Source organism: Theobroma cacao, chromosome 10 (genome assembly GCF_000208745.1).
Source record: "Theobroma cacao cultivar B97-61/B2 chromosome 10, Criollo_cocoa_genome_V2, whole genome shotgun sequence".
Classification (NCBI taxonomy): Eukaryota; Viridiplantae; Streptophyta; class Magnoliopsida; order Malvales; family Malvaceae; genus Theobroma; species Theobroma cacao.
Genome location: NC_030859.1, coordinates 19,643,348 through 19,659,821, shown reverse-complemented (window position 1 = coordinate 19,659,821; position 16,474 = coordinate 19,643,348). Strand labels below are relative to the sequence as shown.

At 33.9% G+C, this 16,474-nt stretch overlaps 1 pseudogene; it reads right to left on the bottom strand.

The window, feature by feature from the left end:
• Positions 14,792-15,516, bottom strand: LOC18587273 (annotated as a pseudogene).

The window sequence follows — 16,474 nt, the reverse complement described above, 5'->3', positions numbered from 1 at the left end:
AACCATTTGTAGATCATCCCAACGCTTTGGTGAAATCTCGAAATTTTCCTCACTTAGGGATATCTCTGGAAGAACTTGTCTCTACAAGCTCTTCGAGAAAATCTCATCATCAGAATTCTCACCCCATTAATAAGATGAATGTGCCATGCTATGACAGTATAAAATGATAATATCTACATGACCGCGCTTATTAATTAGTTGGTTAGTAGTAATAACATGTTTAATAATTTAAGGTGATTTATTGCTTTATTTATATATTTATTATTATTATTATTATTATTATTATTATTATTTGTTATTATTATTATTTTTTTATGTATATTATTGACGCATGAGCGTCTAAGATTGTATTTTATTAAATTTAGTTGATTTAGGATTTGTTTTCTTTATTTTATTTAGATTAGGATGGTCATGTTTTATTTAGGAATAGAACACCTATTTTATTTAAATCTCTTATTAATTATTCTAATTGTATTAGACAACTAGGAGTAGAGTTTTATTAGGATTTGGGCCTATAATACTATAAATAGGACCCTTAGGCTTAGTTATGAGAAATTCGGAGTTGAGAGTTAATAAATAATATTTTCTTAAGTAGGAGTGCTTATTTCTCTATGCTCTTTCTAAAGAGTAAGAGGTTTTAGTATCTTTGGCCTAGCCAACCAAGTGGGATTTTGGCTATTTTTCACCTTAGTGGGGTTTTCAACCTTGTCAAGATTGGTGATTCACCTTAGTGGGGTTTTCAACCTTGTCACGATTGGTGTCTTTCACAACGCCTAGGTGTCTTTACAACGCCCAGGTGCCTTGACCCTTTCAATTCTCCCACTCCACTCAAACGGTGCCGTTTTGCTCTCTTCTGTCTGGTATAAAAGCTTATTATTTTTTCTTCTTCCTTATTTTTTTTCTCCCACTTTCTCTCTCTAACCCTCAAATGCTCTCCCTTCTCTCTAAAATCGATCCTTTCACCGGCTAGATCTCCACCGTTGTCGGGTCGGATCTAGTGCCGTTGCACTATTTTTACCATTTTTTTCTCTTTCTTCTCTCCCTTACGTCGACGACTTCCTCTCTCTCTGGTTGCCCACTAGTCTTTCTCTCTCTCTCGTTGCCCAAATCGGGCTCTTCTCTTTTTGCTGTCGGCTACCCAAAGGCTTTCTAGATCTCTCCAAGCTGGCGACAACCTAGAAATCGCCCTCTCTCTCTTCGCCCACCAAATCGCATCAAATCTCTCTCTTTTTTGGCTTTTCCTTTTTTTTTTTTGATTTTTGTGGTTAGGGTAGTTGGTTGCTAGAACTTAGGTTTTTTTATTTGCAGGTTGCTGTTGTTTGAAGAAGATGGATTTTTTTTTTGAAATGTTTTCTCTTTGGCTGCCCTGGTTGTTGTGGATTCCCCCTTTTTAAATCTGTTCGAGACCCCCTTTTAAGAGCTGGGTTGTCCAAAACTTTCGACAATCCAGCGATTAAATCATGCTTTTCTGAGCATGATTTCACAAGACTCTGGCATGAATGGGGGCTAATTGCCAGAGGTAACTTTTTCCCAAAATTCGACTACTTTTCAAAGGACTTAAGTGCCCCGTAATGAAGGACCAGAGATGGGGGGCTGAGTACACGCTCAGTCTTCTCCTTGTTTTCTTTTCTTTCCTTTTTTATTTTTATTTTTGGTTGATTTTGAATGGGTGTCTATAGCAAACAGCCATGCAACATGAATTGGAGGCTTTGAAAGCCAATGACACTTGGACAGTGGTACCTTTTCCTACTGATAAACTTCCCATAGGCTATAAGTGGGTCTATAAAATCAAATTGAACTCTGATGGTACTGTTGAAAGATTCAAGGCAAGACTTGTTGCCAAGGGATACAACCAAAGGGAAAGATTTGATTTTATGAAAACCTTTAGCCTTGTTGTCAAGCATGCTACAATTGGAATTTTCTTGGCTTTGGCAACTATTAAGTTCTGGCATTTATCTCGATTAGACATTTTCAATGCCTTCCTCAATGGAGATCTTCATGAAGAAGTAGATATGGATCTTCGTCAGGGTTACACAATTCAGGGGGAATATCAAAGCAACTCCAAACTAGTTTGCAAGCTTTAGAAATCTTTCTATGGTCTTAAACAAGCATTGAGATAGTGGAATTGTAAATTTATTGAAAGCTTGGTGAAATTTGGGTTTCAATAGTCAAAATCAAATTATTCATTTTTCATGAAGTGGTATGACAATGAAGACTTTATTGGATTGTTAGTCTTTGTTGATGTCATAATCATTAGAGCATCAAATAGATCTTTGGCAGACTTTGTTAAGAGATACTTACAGTCTTAATTCAAGCTTAAGGACTTAGGAATTCCAAAGTACTTCCTTGGCTTAGAGATAGCAAGATCAATCAAAGGTATCTCTATTTCTCAAAGGAAATACACTTTGGACTTGTTGAATGATTATGGTTGACTAGGGGCAAAACCAACAACTACTCTAATGGACTATAATTAAAAATGACACAAGCAAATTTTGAAGAATTAATTCTTGATGTGAGCAAATATAGGCAGCTTATTGGAAAGCCATTGTACTTTGATATGAAAGTAGAACAAATGATAAAAACAAAGCTGGGAGTTGTAAAAGAAAGAAAACAGGGCAGTAGATGAAGAGAAAGTTACTTCATTAGTCGGCAGACTTACAATATATACAAGCATCAATAAGCTAACACTTATTTATACTAAAGGACAGGTGTTAAAGCTTTAACATGCACACAGACACCTCATGTCAGCTGATAAGTTTTACCTCAAAACCAGTACAACGAAGCAAAGTAGACCATAAAATAAAAGATAATATAAATGTAGGCTGAGTCAATGCATGCTTTATCTCTGACATACTTGACTTTCACAAGAACTGATATTGCCTTTGCAGTGTAGAATTTGTCACAATACATGGAAAAGCTGAAGTAATGTCAAGCAGCTTATAGAGTATTAAGGTATTTAAAGGCATCACTTGGACAAGGTGTACTTTTCGCTTTTGATTCAGATTTGAGTTTGACTGCTCATACAGATAGTGACTATGCTATTTGCAATGAAACAAGGATATATGTATTAGGTTTGCTATTTTTCTTGGTAAATCATTAGTTAGCTGGAAATCTAAGAAACAACTGGTGGTCTCAAGAAGTTCTACTAGAGTTCAATATAGATCAATGGCTACAACTTGCTGTGAAATTTTATGGATAGTATCTTTATTGAAAGATCTTAGGATTAGTCACAATGGAGCTGCTACAATGTATTGTGACAACCAATCGACAATCCATATATGTAAAAATCCTACATTCCATAAAAGAACCAAGTACATTGAAGTTGATTGCCACTTCATACGAGAAAAGGTTCTTGCTGGCATCATCAATTCTAAATATGTTCATTCCACAATGCAGGTAGCAGATTTGCTTACAAAGGCCTTGTTACCAAGACAATTTAGAGCACTGCTAGACAAGATGGGCATTATTGATATACATGCCCCTCTTGAGGGGGAATATAAAGCTGATCAATAGTTTCGATTAATTGTAAATAATAGAATTATACTTGTTAGTTAGGGAAAATTTATCACTTTGTAATTAAGCACATAGGAGTACATGGACACTTTTGTAAATAGACAGAAAAACATATAAACTGCTTTTGTATCACATAAAAAAACACAATCCGAGTATGAAAAATTCCAAAATCGATTTCTCTCTCTTGACAAATCCTTACACCTTTGGCCGATTCTCACCCCACCCAAGCTTTCAGAAAGTTATATACATGCATTTGCTCTGTCAAATTAATATATTATTTCATTAGTTTGGCATTGGAAATTTACTAATCGTTATTGTGCTTAAAAAAAATAACTGCCCCATGGAAATTTGAAAGGCCTAATCTTTTGCATTATGATTTAGGGTTGTGATTTTCCAAGTCATTTGAAAATAAAAGAAATTGTTGATGATAAAGCTCTTATTTTCATTAATCTCAAGATTGATGTACAAGCTAGCTTAAGAGCTGGGAAGAATATAAGGAAAAAAGGTACTTGGGAATGAAATGGAATTACTATAGTACTTTTCAAGCTAATATTCATATAAAGAGATCCAACAATGAAATCGGTCAAGGAGCAAATGCATACATAAATGTTCCCTTTGCTATTGATTATCCCAACTCCCGAAGTGACATTTTTACAACTTGGTATTTACTTTCTTCTTATGTGGAAAATGCTGTATAAGGTCTCTTCTCTTGATTATTGACTAAGAAATCCTAGGAAAAATGCAGTGAAAATGAATAAGAGGTGCACAACTGGAACTCAATTGACTATGATCTCTCTTTCTCGGTTGAAAGAAGACAACCCCACTGTTCTCAAAGTGCAGGGACAGAATGAAGCTAGTCAATTTTGCTATTGGATGGATCGAAACACACAACTACGTAATCTAATGCTTGATTAATGTGACCGAACGGGTGCTGTTTTCGATTATATGAGGCTCATTTTGAATGGTTCACGTATTAATCCAGACAAAATAGCTGATGATTTGGGGATGGAGGATGAAAAATAGCTGATGATTTGGGGATGGAGGAAGAAGATCTCATTGAAGTATTTTCTTTTATGTTGGGTGAGAAGCTCTGTATTTGGTGCATGAGTTCCAAATCTTTATTATATTATTTGTTTGTTTGTTGATGGAGTTCTTATCTATATATATGTGCTTTGGTTTATATAATATTGTACATACAAATTTCTCGTCGAAATTTTTTGACTTAAAAAATTATTAGACATGTGAGTTATAATTTCTGGACTTCACTTCAAAGGACTTGATCTTGATCATCTTAATCATGAACTATACTTAATATCTTCGCTTCAAGGGACTTAATCTTGATCATGAACTTCACTTGAGACTTGATCATGAACTTCACTACTTGTATCTTCACTTTAGAAATATTCTGCGCTTCTCGATTTCCAAAATGCTTTAAATCTTCGAATGGCTCCAAATCAATAGAAATAGCTTGGAGGAGCCCCTCTTTATAGTGCTAGATGAGAGACCTTAATTTATAGATGACAATGTGGTCTCTTTGATTATCTCTAAATTATGTTAATTTAATTAGAGATAAATCATTATAACTCATTGATAGTTTTTTGATTAGTCGGATTTTGAGTCATTGTATTTTGATTGGCTGAAGTTAAGTTTATCTTTAAATTTATTCAGAAATAAATTAAATAATCAAATTTGATTTTTATCTCTAAATTATCATAATTATTAGAGATAAATTAGATGACCAATGATTAAATTTTGATTAGTAAAAAATATGAATATTATCTTTAAATTATCTTGATTTATTTAGAAATAAATTAGATGATCAATAATTAAATTTTAATCGGTTCAATTTAAATATTATCTTCAAATTATCTCAAGGGATAAATATATGATGTATAAGTGAATTACTTCAAATATATGTCTTTGAAATAATTCAATCAATAAATTAATTATTTTATAATTAATTACATCGTTATGACATCATAATTGAATTATAATTTTTTTCTTTTACAAATATATTTTAATATATTTAGCAATGAGCCAAAGCTTAACCAAGAGAATGATAAGAAAACAAAAAAGAATGGTAAAGAAAGCCAAAGAAATTTGCTTATATCAGGAAATAGTCTTTTTCATGAATAGAAACCCCGTGCCTTTATTTTTGTCCATCGGTGCGCCCTTTTTCTTTTCATGCTAAGTGTTTTGGTTTATTTTTTTATTGTTTAATGGGATGACGAACAACGATAGGAGTCCTGACGGCTGCGCGCAGTTTGCTTTTGCTGCAGCCTTTTAATCGCTTTTTACTTTATCTCTTAGACTTACAATTCTACTGCTTCAAAAGTTCAAGAGAGAGCTTACGTTCAACAAGTTTTTTTTTTCTTCTCTACCGAAAACAATGGAGGCCTTCTTGACAAGTGCCTGATAGCCACTGATAAAATTAAATACCTTTGCAAACCATCGAACCTTGTTTGTTGTCCAAAGGATGACATGGTTTCTAATGGAGTTAATGCTTTTGATTAAATATCTGTTTCAGGGTTGGATTTGTCAGGGCCTTTTGAGGGAGGGAATAATAAGAGCTTGTGTTTCTAAAATTGATACCAATTCCAGATGTTGGAAAAAGTTGAAGTAAGAAAATTTGATGAAAAAGAGATGTTGATTACCGATATTGTTTACAAAAAGGAAAAGATTGATGCCATACAATGGCACAAGAATAAAATAAGCTTTGAGAGTTTTCAAAGCTAGATCGATCTTGTTCTTCTGAGTGCAGAGTTGGTGGTGATCTCTGTGATTCAGTTCATAGATCTAGTGTAATAAGAGACGGGGCAGAGATTAGATGGGTGAAATTACAACCAAGGGACAAAACAAATTATATAGTTGGTTCATGTAAGAAAAAGTACATGCTCCTGTTATTGCTGGAAAGTAATGTGCTGCTATGGTTGCTACAGAAAGCTGAAAAATGTGGTAAGGTAACAATTTCAAGTTAAAATTTTCATGTCACAAACCTGTTTGACCCAACATTGAGAAGGTAACAAATTCCACACATATTGATGAGATGTGTTTGCAAACAATAAATAAATCAGCCAAACTAGCAGGCTTTTTATTTCTTTCATTCATCTTTTTTTTGAAAGATGAGTTTTTATTAATGGTAAGCTGGAATGCCATGGGGAGTCTTAAACTGGAGACTCCTGTTGGCATAGAAGCTACCTTGAGATGAGCCTGTTCTGTTCAATTACAAAAGGAGCAGCTGCTCAAGGAGCACTTGGCAGCATCTCAACGCGGATAATCTCAAAAACAAGCAGAGTCCTGGATAAAACCCATAAACAAAAGTCTAATACTAGTGAAACTCTATCATAGGGATAAGATAAGTGAGGAGCCAAACTAGCAGGCTTTTTATTTCTTTCATTCATATTAATAACACAACTTCATTTACATAATGCTCAATTAAACTTCCAGCAAGGAAAGCGATTCTTCATTAACGGAAACGGGTGCACCTCAAAAGAAATCCATTTCTCTGAGAGTGCGGGATTTAATAAAATATGGTCATAGGAGAACTAGAAATAGATTTTGAAGGGTGTGGGATTTAATAAAAGATGGTCTCTCCGAGGGCTTATATCGAAGAGTTTGAATGGAATAAGCGTAGGGTTGAAGAGGTTTTCCTTCATTGGGATGGAAAGTAAAAAGGTGAGTGAATGGGAATGGGTCTTTGAGGGCTTATATTAAGAGTTGCTTCATAACAACTATTTTGGACCTTTCTCACAGCTAGAATGTTACTTAAGGCTCTCTCTATTTGTATTAGGAAATTAAATTAATGGGATTAGTCGTTTCATGCCTCACATTTTGCCTAATTTTCTTAAATTTGGAAATTAGTCGTTTGATGCAGTTATTGCAAATGGATTGTCTAAAGCAAAGATTTCTAGCACTAGTGACTTAACGGCCGTTTTGTGACTTTCTATTGTCTAAGGCACTATTTTCTCTTTATTGCTTTTGTTGTGTAACTTAGTACTCTCTTTTCTCCTAACTCCCTTACCATTAAAAAAATATATATAATATGATCTGAACCATTAAAAATAAATAAATCACATGTCATGTATCTTGTAGACGTCCATTTTTTCAAAAAATAACAATCATATCTTATAATATGATCTGCCAATTGCTTTATGAGCAGCTTTCGATGTTATTTTCTATCGTCATTTTTACCAAGGTTAGATTTCTTATGCCAATAGGAGTCTTCTTCGGTCATGGATCGAGACTTGTTATGGTATATTAGCTCTTGGTCTATTAATAAATATAAATAGATTTAATTGAAAAAAATAAACTTGTTTTTTCATTTTTCTACGACAAGGACCTAATAGATAGCTTTTCCTATCCCCAAACTATTGCTTTGCTTTCCTTGGATGAATTGTTTATTAATATCGGATGCCTATAATTTCTCAAAGTGAAAAGAAAACTTGGCTGACTACAAGTTGTGTCAATCCAAAAACTTGATATGACTTATTTTTCATGGTGATGGATTTCAATGGCTTCCTTAAAAGAAATATTTAAGTTAGACCATTTTGAAGGAAAAAACTTTATTTGTTGGAATGGTTTGACGGTGACAAGAAAAGTGACAAAATAATTCCTACATGATGATTTTTTTTGCTCAGCCATTCACTAGATTTCATTGATAAAAAGATTTTACAAAATCAGAATAGCTGCTGCCCAAAGAGGGGGAGCAGATGGCCTGAGAGCAGGCTGATAAAAAAGGGTAAAAGGCTCCCGTCAAAAGCATCCCCACAAAATGAGCAAAAAATAGGGTGAGAGAACTGAAAAGAAAGAAAGAAAAAGGCTAAACCATGTTCACAGCAATGACCCCAAACATCAGCATAAAAAATCATACAATAAACATAATCATCACCACCAGGCAAAAAAGAGAGAATTTCAATCAACTCCATACTTCACCAAGGAATCGGCAAATGAGTTACCTTCTTGCAAGATATGTGAAAAAGAAGACCCTGCCTAATGAGATTCGGTGGGCATCCTTTTCATATGCATTATATTGTATTTAATATGCATTACTAGTTCTCAAGGTGAAAGACATACCTTGGCCAAGTGTAACTCTTTTTTCATTGGTTGCCATTGTTGCAATTGAAAGAGTTGAGAAATATAATAGAATTAAATTCCGAAACTGTTGTTTAAAAAAAAAAAGAAAATAAAAAAACTAAGGGTAAAATGAATTTACCCCTTGGAAGTTGCTTATCGGACAAACCTGGAAATATAATCTCCCTAATTTCATCAAATTTCATTTATTGAGAAATTATAATTTCACAAAACTAAAAAACAAGAAATATTGGAATAGAAATTAATTTAATTACCAAACTTACCTTTGATAAAATTGAAATGATATAGAGAAGATTAGTAGAGTCCTTACGTGTAACATGCACAAACGAAGAAATGGTCAAGCACGTGGGAATTTCCAGGTTTGACAATGGGTTATCTATGGGTTTGAGATATACTACAATACCCAAATTGCAACACAATATTACTTTCCGATTAGGATTTCTTAGACAATAATCAAGAAAAGAGACCTTAGATAGCATTTTCCAGATAAGAAGAAAGTAAATAGCAAGCTGTAAGAGTGTCTCTTTGGAAGTTGAAACAATCAATAGCAAAGGGAACATATACGCATGCATTATATAGCATTTTCCAGATAAGAAGAAAGTCAATACCAAGTTGTAAAAGTGTCACTTTGGAAGTTGAAATAATCAATGGCAAAGGGACCATATATGCATGCATTTGCTCCTTAACTAGCTTGTACTTCAATCTTTGATATTAGTGGAAATAGGAGCTTTATCATCAACAATTTCTTCTATTTTCAAATGACTTGGAAAATCACAACCCCAGATCATAATACAGAAGATTAGGCCTTTCGAATTTCCATGGGGCAGTTATTTTTTAAATCACAGTAAAGATTGGTAAATTTCCAACGCCAAACTAATGAAATAGGATATTAATTTGAAGGAGCAAATGCATGTATATAAGTTTCTAAAGCTTAATTTCAAGTTTTCAACTCCCAAAAAGACGCTTGTTCTCTTTTCTGCAAGTTGAGTACTGCTATGTAAATTGTGTCTTCATCATTGGCGTAGATATCCTATGAGAAGGCAGTCTGATCCAACAAGTGAAAATGGGTACGAGATGCACAGCAGCAACTCAATCGACCCTAGTCACTGTTTCTCAGTCGACAGAAGAAAAGCGGATTCTTTTGAAGTTGCAGGGACGGAATGAAGCTGATCAAATTTGGTATTTGATGGGACGAAAGACTCCGCTACATGAACTAATGCTGGATTACACTGGACGCATTGGTGTTGCCTTCAACTCCAAGAGATTCCTTCATGACGGTTCCCTTATTAACCCGAGTTTAACAGCTGATCATTTGAAGATGGAAGATAATGATATCATTGATGTTATTGCATGGGCTAAATTCACGGTCACGGGTGCAACTCAATTGACGCTAGTAACTCTTTCTGAGGTGACACAAGGAAAGCGGATTTTTTTGAAGGTGCAGGACTGAAGGAAGTTGATCAACTTTGCTATTTGATTGGTCGAAAGACACCCCTAATTGAACTAATGCTGGATTACACTCAACGCATTGGTGTTGCCTACGGTTCTTTGAGATTCTTATATGACGGATCTCGTATATACCCGAAGAAAACACCTGATGATTTGCAGATGAAAGATGAAGATATCATTACACGGTCCAAAAGAACTTTAAGGGTTGCAACACCATCGACTGTGATCTCTCTGCCTCGGGTGTATAACGAGAAACCCATTGTTCTGGGAGTGTGGGATTCAAGCAAAGATGATCATCAGCTTTTCTATTGGATTGGGCGACATACACCACTACATAATCTAATGCTTGATTACTGTGACCGCAATGGTGCTTTTTACGACAATGTAAGATTCAATTATTTTGGTAAATCTATAAAACCAAATGAAACAGCCGATGATTTGGAGATTGAAGATGGAGATTGCATTGATGTGTATCATGCTTATTTTGGGTGCGTGAGATGTCCCTTTTCTTATTTCGCATAACAACTCTTTATGTGCCCTTCTCTCAGCTAAGATGTTACATAGGCCTTTCTCTCTCTCTGTTAAAGCTTTTTCCGTTTATATTAATTTTGTATTAGGAAATTAAATTAATGGGATTAGTTGTTTAATGCCTGTCATTTTGCCCAATTTTCTTACATTAGTGCATGGGGTTATGTTTTTGTTATGTAATTTTTATTGAACTCCACTCTGAATTTTGTCAATGAATTTTCCCTGTTGTTCTATTCTCACCTTGCTAGTTATAATCTAAAACATAGATATCATTTAGGTGAGAAACAAAATTTTATAATAAGCTTAATTAATCATCTAGACAAGTACTATAAGAATTCAATTTCATTCCTAAATTATTTTTTTTTGTCTTCATTCCCCCCTGCTCTCAATTTGACTTGTACTTGAATCTTGAGATAAGAGGAAATAGGAGGTTTAACTTTTATGTTCATCAACAATATTCTTGTTTTCCAAATGGCTCGTCAATTAGCAGCACCAGATCGATTTATTGTTATGATGAAGGCATTGGACAAGAATCACATTACTAACTTGATTTGAGACTTGATTTGAGAGTGTACAGTGTAGCTTCATTTTAACTTTTTACAAAGCCTTGATGAATCAAATGACCATTGATTCTGCTGTACCACCTCCTAGGTGCTTGTTTCAAGCCATATAAAGCTTTGTGGAGCTTGTATACTTTGTTGTAACTAGGAGACAGTTCAAACCCTATAAGTAAACATCCTCTTCTAATATGCCATTAAGAAATGCAGATTTATATCCAGATGATAAACATTCCAATTAAGTGTAGCAGTTAGAGCTAACAGTAATCTAATTGTATCATACCTGGCTATTGGAGCAAATTTTTCTCCATAGTCAGCACCAGGTAATTAACTGTAGCCTTTGGCCATTAATCGTGCCTTGCATTTGTTAAGAGAACCATAAGGATTCAGTTCCTTATTAAATATCCATTTTACACCAATAGTGTTCCTATTTTCAGGTCTATCAACCAAAGACCAGGTGCCATTTTTATGTATTATTTGAAGTTCCTCCTGCATAGCTTTAGACCAAACAGGACCCCAAGAAGCTTTAGCATAGCAGCTAGGTTCTTCAATAACTGATCTGGTTCCCATAACTAGCTGATCATCTATATTCTCATCTTTCTCAATTTCAACTTGATCATTTGCAGTAAAAGTTTGAATATGATGTATAAAAGTCACTGGTTGAGGCTGAGGAACATTTCAGTTCCAACTGGCAGCTTCATCAAACACTACATCTCGACTCACAACCACTTTCTTTTTGTCCGATAGATAAACCTCATATGCCTTTGCTTGAGTATTAAATCCAATAAACACTCCAGATTCAACTTTCTGATGCAATGTATCTCTCAATGATTTTGGTATGTGCACATAACATACACAACCAAAAACTTTTAAATGAGCAACTGAGGGTCTGTATTCATACCAAGCTTCAAATGGAGTTCTATTACTCAAGGCATGTGTTGGCAAAAAATTCAATAATTAAACTACAGTATTTGCAGCTTTTGCCCAAAAATTCTTAGGCATTTTTTTTTCATACAACAAGCATCTGTACACTTTCATGACTGTTCTGTTTTTCCTCTCACTAACTCCATTTTGCTAAGGAGTGTAAGGAGCAGTAAGTTGACGGAATATCCCTTCTTGTTTAAGAAATTGTGTGAATTCATTAGAGGTATACTCACCTCCATACCTGTCATCAAGGTCTTAATTTTGCAACTAGTTTCTAATTCAACTCTAGTTTTGAAGTTTTTGAACAATGTAAAGACTTCTGACTTAAATATCATGAAGAAAATCCAACTCCATCTAGTCATATAATCAATGAGCAGAAGATAAAACTTACTGCCATTCAGAGATTCCTCACTTATAAGTCCACCAACATCAAAGTGTAGAAGTTCAAGTTTACACTTGGCTTGGCTATAACTGACAGAAGGGAAAGGCTTCTTGGAAACTTTACCAAGTTGGCATAGCATACTGAAGTATTATCAGTTAATTTTGGAAGCTTTTCAAGAATACCTGTGTTACTAACCTACTCTAAGGCTTTAAGATTGCAATGATCAAGCCTTTTATACCATAGATCAGTCAATGTTACAAACTCTTCATCAGCTTGCAAACACAAATGCTTAGATTTAACAGAAAAACATCTATTTCTCATTGGTATAGTCATAAAATAAGAACCTGAAGGATTATAAATTTTGCAAGTTTTATCTTTAAACAACAGAATATAATCATTTTTTAATAATTGACCAACACTCAGAATATTCTGTGAAAAAGAAGGAATAAGTAGAACATCAAGTATGTGCCTGTGACCAGTAGAGGTTTGTATATGAACCTTCCCTTTGCAATAAGCATGCAAGTAAATGCCATGACCTATTTTCACCTTTGATTGATAGTTCTTATCAAGATCAACAAACACAGCTTCAAAAGGTGTAATATGTCTGGAATTGCTACTATCAAGAAGCCATTCACTATTTTTGATATCACTTTCCAAATTTGTTTGAGCCGTGATTAACACTTCTTCTGTTAATTCTGAGTTTTCATTAGGTTGAGCACTTTTATCTTCAATTGCTTTATTCTTACAAACTCTGTCTATATGTCCCAATTGGCTGCAAATCTTACATTTTGCATCTGGTTTTAACCAACAATGCTCATTTGTATGATTTCTTTTCTTGCTATAGGAACACAACTTGAGTCTGCCTTTTCTATTTGAAGATTGACTAGACTGAGTAGCCTTCTTTTCCTTTTCTTTGAAATTTTTCCTGGTAAATACCTCAAAATTTGCTTTACTTTTGTTTTTAGCAAGCAAGGCCTTCTCCCCAGAAACCTCATCTCCAGCTGATATTCTCAATTCAGCTGCTTGCAGAGCACTGACAATTTTTGTAATTGAAATGTTAGGCAAATCTTTTGATTGTAACAAGGAGACTATTGTAGCTTCAAACTTTCTTGGTACATTGTTGAGAACCTTTTCAGCTACTCAAACCTCTTTAAGTTCTTCACCAAACATTTTTATCCAGTTAACAAGCTTAAGTAACTGATCTATATACTCTTTCGCTGACTGACTCTCCTTCATACACATCAAATCAAAATGCCTCCTCAAGTTTTGTGCTTGCATGTGTCTTGTTCTAGATGTCTCAACATATTTTTCTTGTAATTTGGTCCAGGCAGTTTTTTTTTTTGGACAGGAAATACATTTCATTAATTCCACAATTGTCATATACAGTGAGATAATCAATATTAGACAAAGATAAACATCCCACCCCTTTTGCTTCTTATCCCATGGAGTTGAACCCCATTAAAAACCTTATCATAGTAAACCCTGTGGGACAAACCTATGATAAGGAAGAAAGAACACTCATCTACCATGGAATATTACAATTTCTTAACAAATTCAATTTACCCCTCATGTCTTAGGAACATGTTTCTATCATTATCAACAGCTTTCTGGATTAACATTGGTAATTCTGATAAATCTTTCCATTATATCATCTTATCCACCATTCTTTTAGCTGTTTGGGCAATCAAATGTGTTGTCCGATTGGTCTTTCTTGGGTAGAAATTAATGGCTTGACAGTTTATCCTCTCCATAAAAAATGCACAATCTTCAATTAAGTGACCCAGAGCTCTAGTATTTTGCTTTTTGTTCATCCATCCTGTAATTACCTAATTATCCAGATAAATATCAGTAAGCATAATATGTTCTTTATCACAGGATATTAAAGCCCAAACCAGAGCCCTTAACTCAGCTTCCTCCACACTTTCACAACACTTCATTTTCCTTCTAGCAGCACAAAGAAAACCACCATTTGACCTTCTTATGATAAATACAGCACCCACTCTTGTTGTTCCATCTACTTTCTCTATTGCCGCATCAGAATGTAGAGTCAGTCCTTTCGATCGAAAACGTCTATTGTTTGTCTCCATAGCCCGACACTCTGCTTTTCGATCCATAACGTGAATTAACTATATATGTCCAAGAGGATAGGTTGCAATTTTTTTGAATTATATATATATATATATCCATGACGTGAACGTCATGCAAATTAATTATTAACTTTTTTATTTAATCAAATTATTATTTTATAAAGAAAGAAGTCTTTAACAGACTCATATCCTTGATTTTAATACAACCAGAACATTTCATTACAAGCATCATAAGAAATTACAACTTTTCTTGAATAAGTTTATCCTAATACATGATCAAAAAATTGTCCAAAACCATGGATTCCTCGGCAAAACTTCTCAAATGCTTCGTCTAAAGATAAAGGCTCTGCGTTTTCAGTACGAAATTTGTCAAGGAAAAATCAAAGAGAGATGAACAAATCCATGGGATTTCTACATATGTAGACAATTTTAGAGTTAGAATCTTTAAGGGAAGGAGGCAAAAAAGCAAAAGGGGCGTGGGTTGAGACAATTCTTGGTTGATAAGGGTAGCTATTTTCAAGATCCGGACAAGGGTTCTTCAAATAAAGATCATACTCAAAAGAATGGAACAAGTTGGTGAGGTCCTGAGCTGAGCAAGAGATTTTCTTCCATTGCGAATTGATTGCGGTTCACTATTGAGAAAGTCAAGGCCTTAAGCCAAGTAGTGCCAGATTTTGGGATACTTGTGAGAAAAATATCAGAATCAAGTGCGTGGAAATGTTTCTTGAAAGAAATCATAGCTCTAAACACAGAAGATGGACACCAAAATCCTTGGTAGAAGTAAAGATGAGTTCCATACCAGTTTTTCTCTTTAGGGAGGGTTTTCACCAATTCTTCGAATTCATCATCACCCCATGGCTCCTCCTTATCTTGGGATACTATTGAAACAATATCTTCGGAGATCATTTCTGTTGTATCCATAATAAAACCAGCAGTTTGTTGTGTGTAATGCTTGCTGACTTTATGCTTTTCTTGACCTTTTGACGTGTGGCTACTGATCTGTTTAACATGCAGATGTTATATCGACTTCGTGTTACTTTGCATGAGAGACTCTCAATCTGATGCAACAGTTGTTTAGATAGTTTTAACAAGTGTACTCTCTTGTATATGCCTTTAGTGACTCATTGTATATATTGAATGACTTGTAATGAAAATGTGGATGAGTCTGAACCATGAAGTAGAAGTCCTCCATTTCACCCTGTTTCTTGTACCAAAAACAGAACTTGCTTTTTCTTAATTGTGTCATTTGATAGCACAGTTGAGAGGAAGGGATAGAAATGGAGAAGAATATATTAGTCGGTAAAAGAATTTTACTAAATATTTTCTTTTTAAACATTGCAACCTATTATTATAAGATATATATTATATATAATTCATGTAAAAGAATTTTACTATATGGTCCCCCAAGCCATTATGAATGGGGCATAAAATTATTGTACATCATCTGTTTTAGCCAAATCGATGTTGTGGAAAAGTAAAGCACCAGAAGCCATACAAATATATCTAAACAGCAGCAGGGATGACCCAATAAATTCAAAGGTTTAAAACGAAATATTCAAATGAGGCTTTTTCTATTGAAATTAAAAAAAATTATTAAAATTTTATTTTTCTAACTTTTTGAGATGTAAAATTTTTAATTAAACTTTTACAATCAGGTTATTCTAATATTTCTTTTTTAATTAATAATATAGCCAATCCATTTAATCTTTCTTGAAATATTATTGATTTTAAATAAGATTTTATTAATTTTAGTTTTGAAAAACTTCTTTCTCCTGAAACAACACTTACTGGAATTGTTAACATTATTCTAAAAATATTTAACTATTATATTTATCTTATATTTTTTAAATGGCTAATATAAAATCAACAATCAAAATTTTTGATTCAAATAAATCAAATATCACACAAAATAAAAATAATATAATAATATAATATAAATCTAA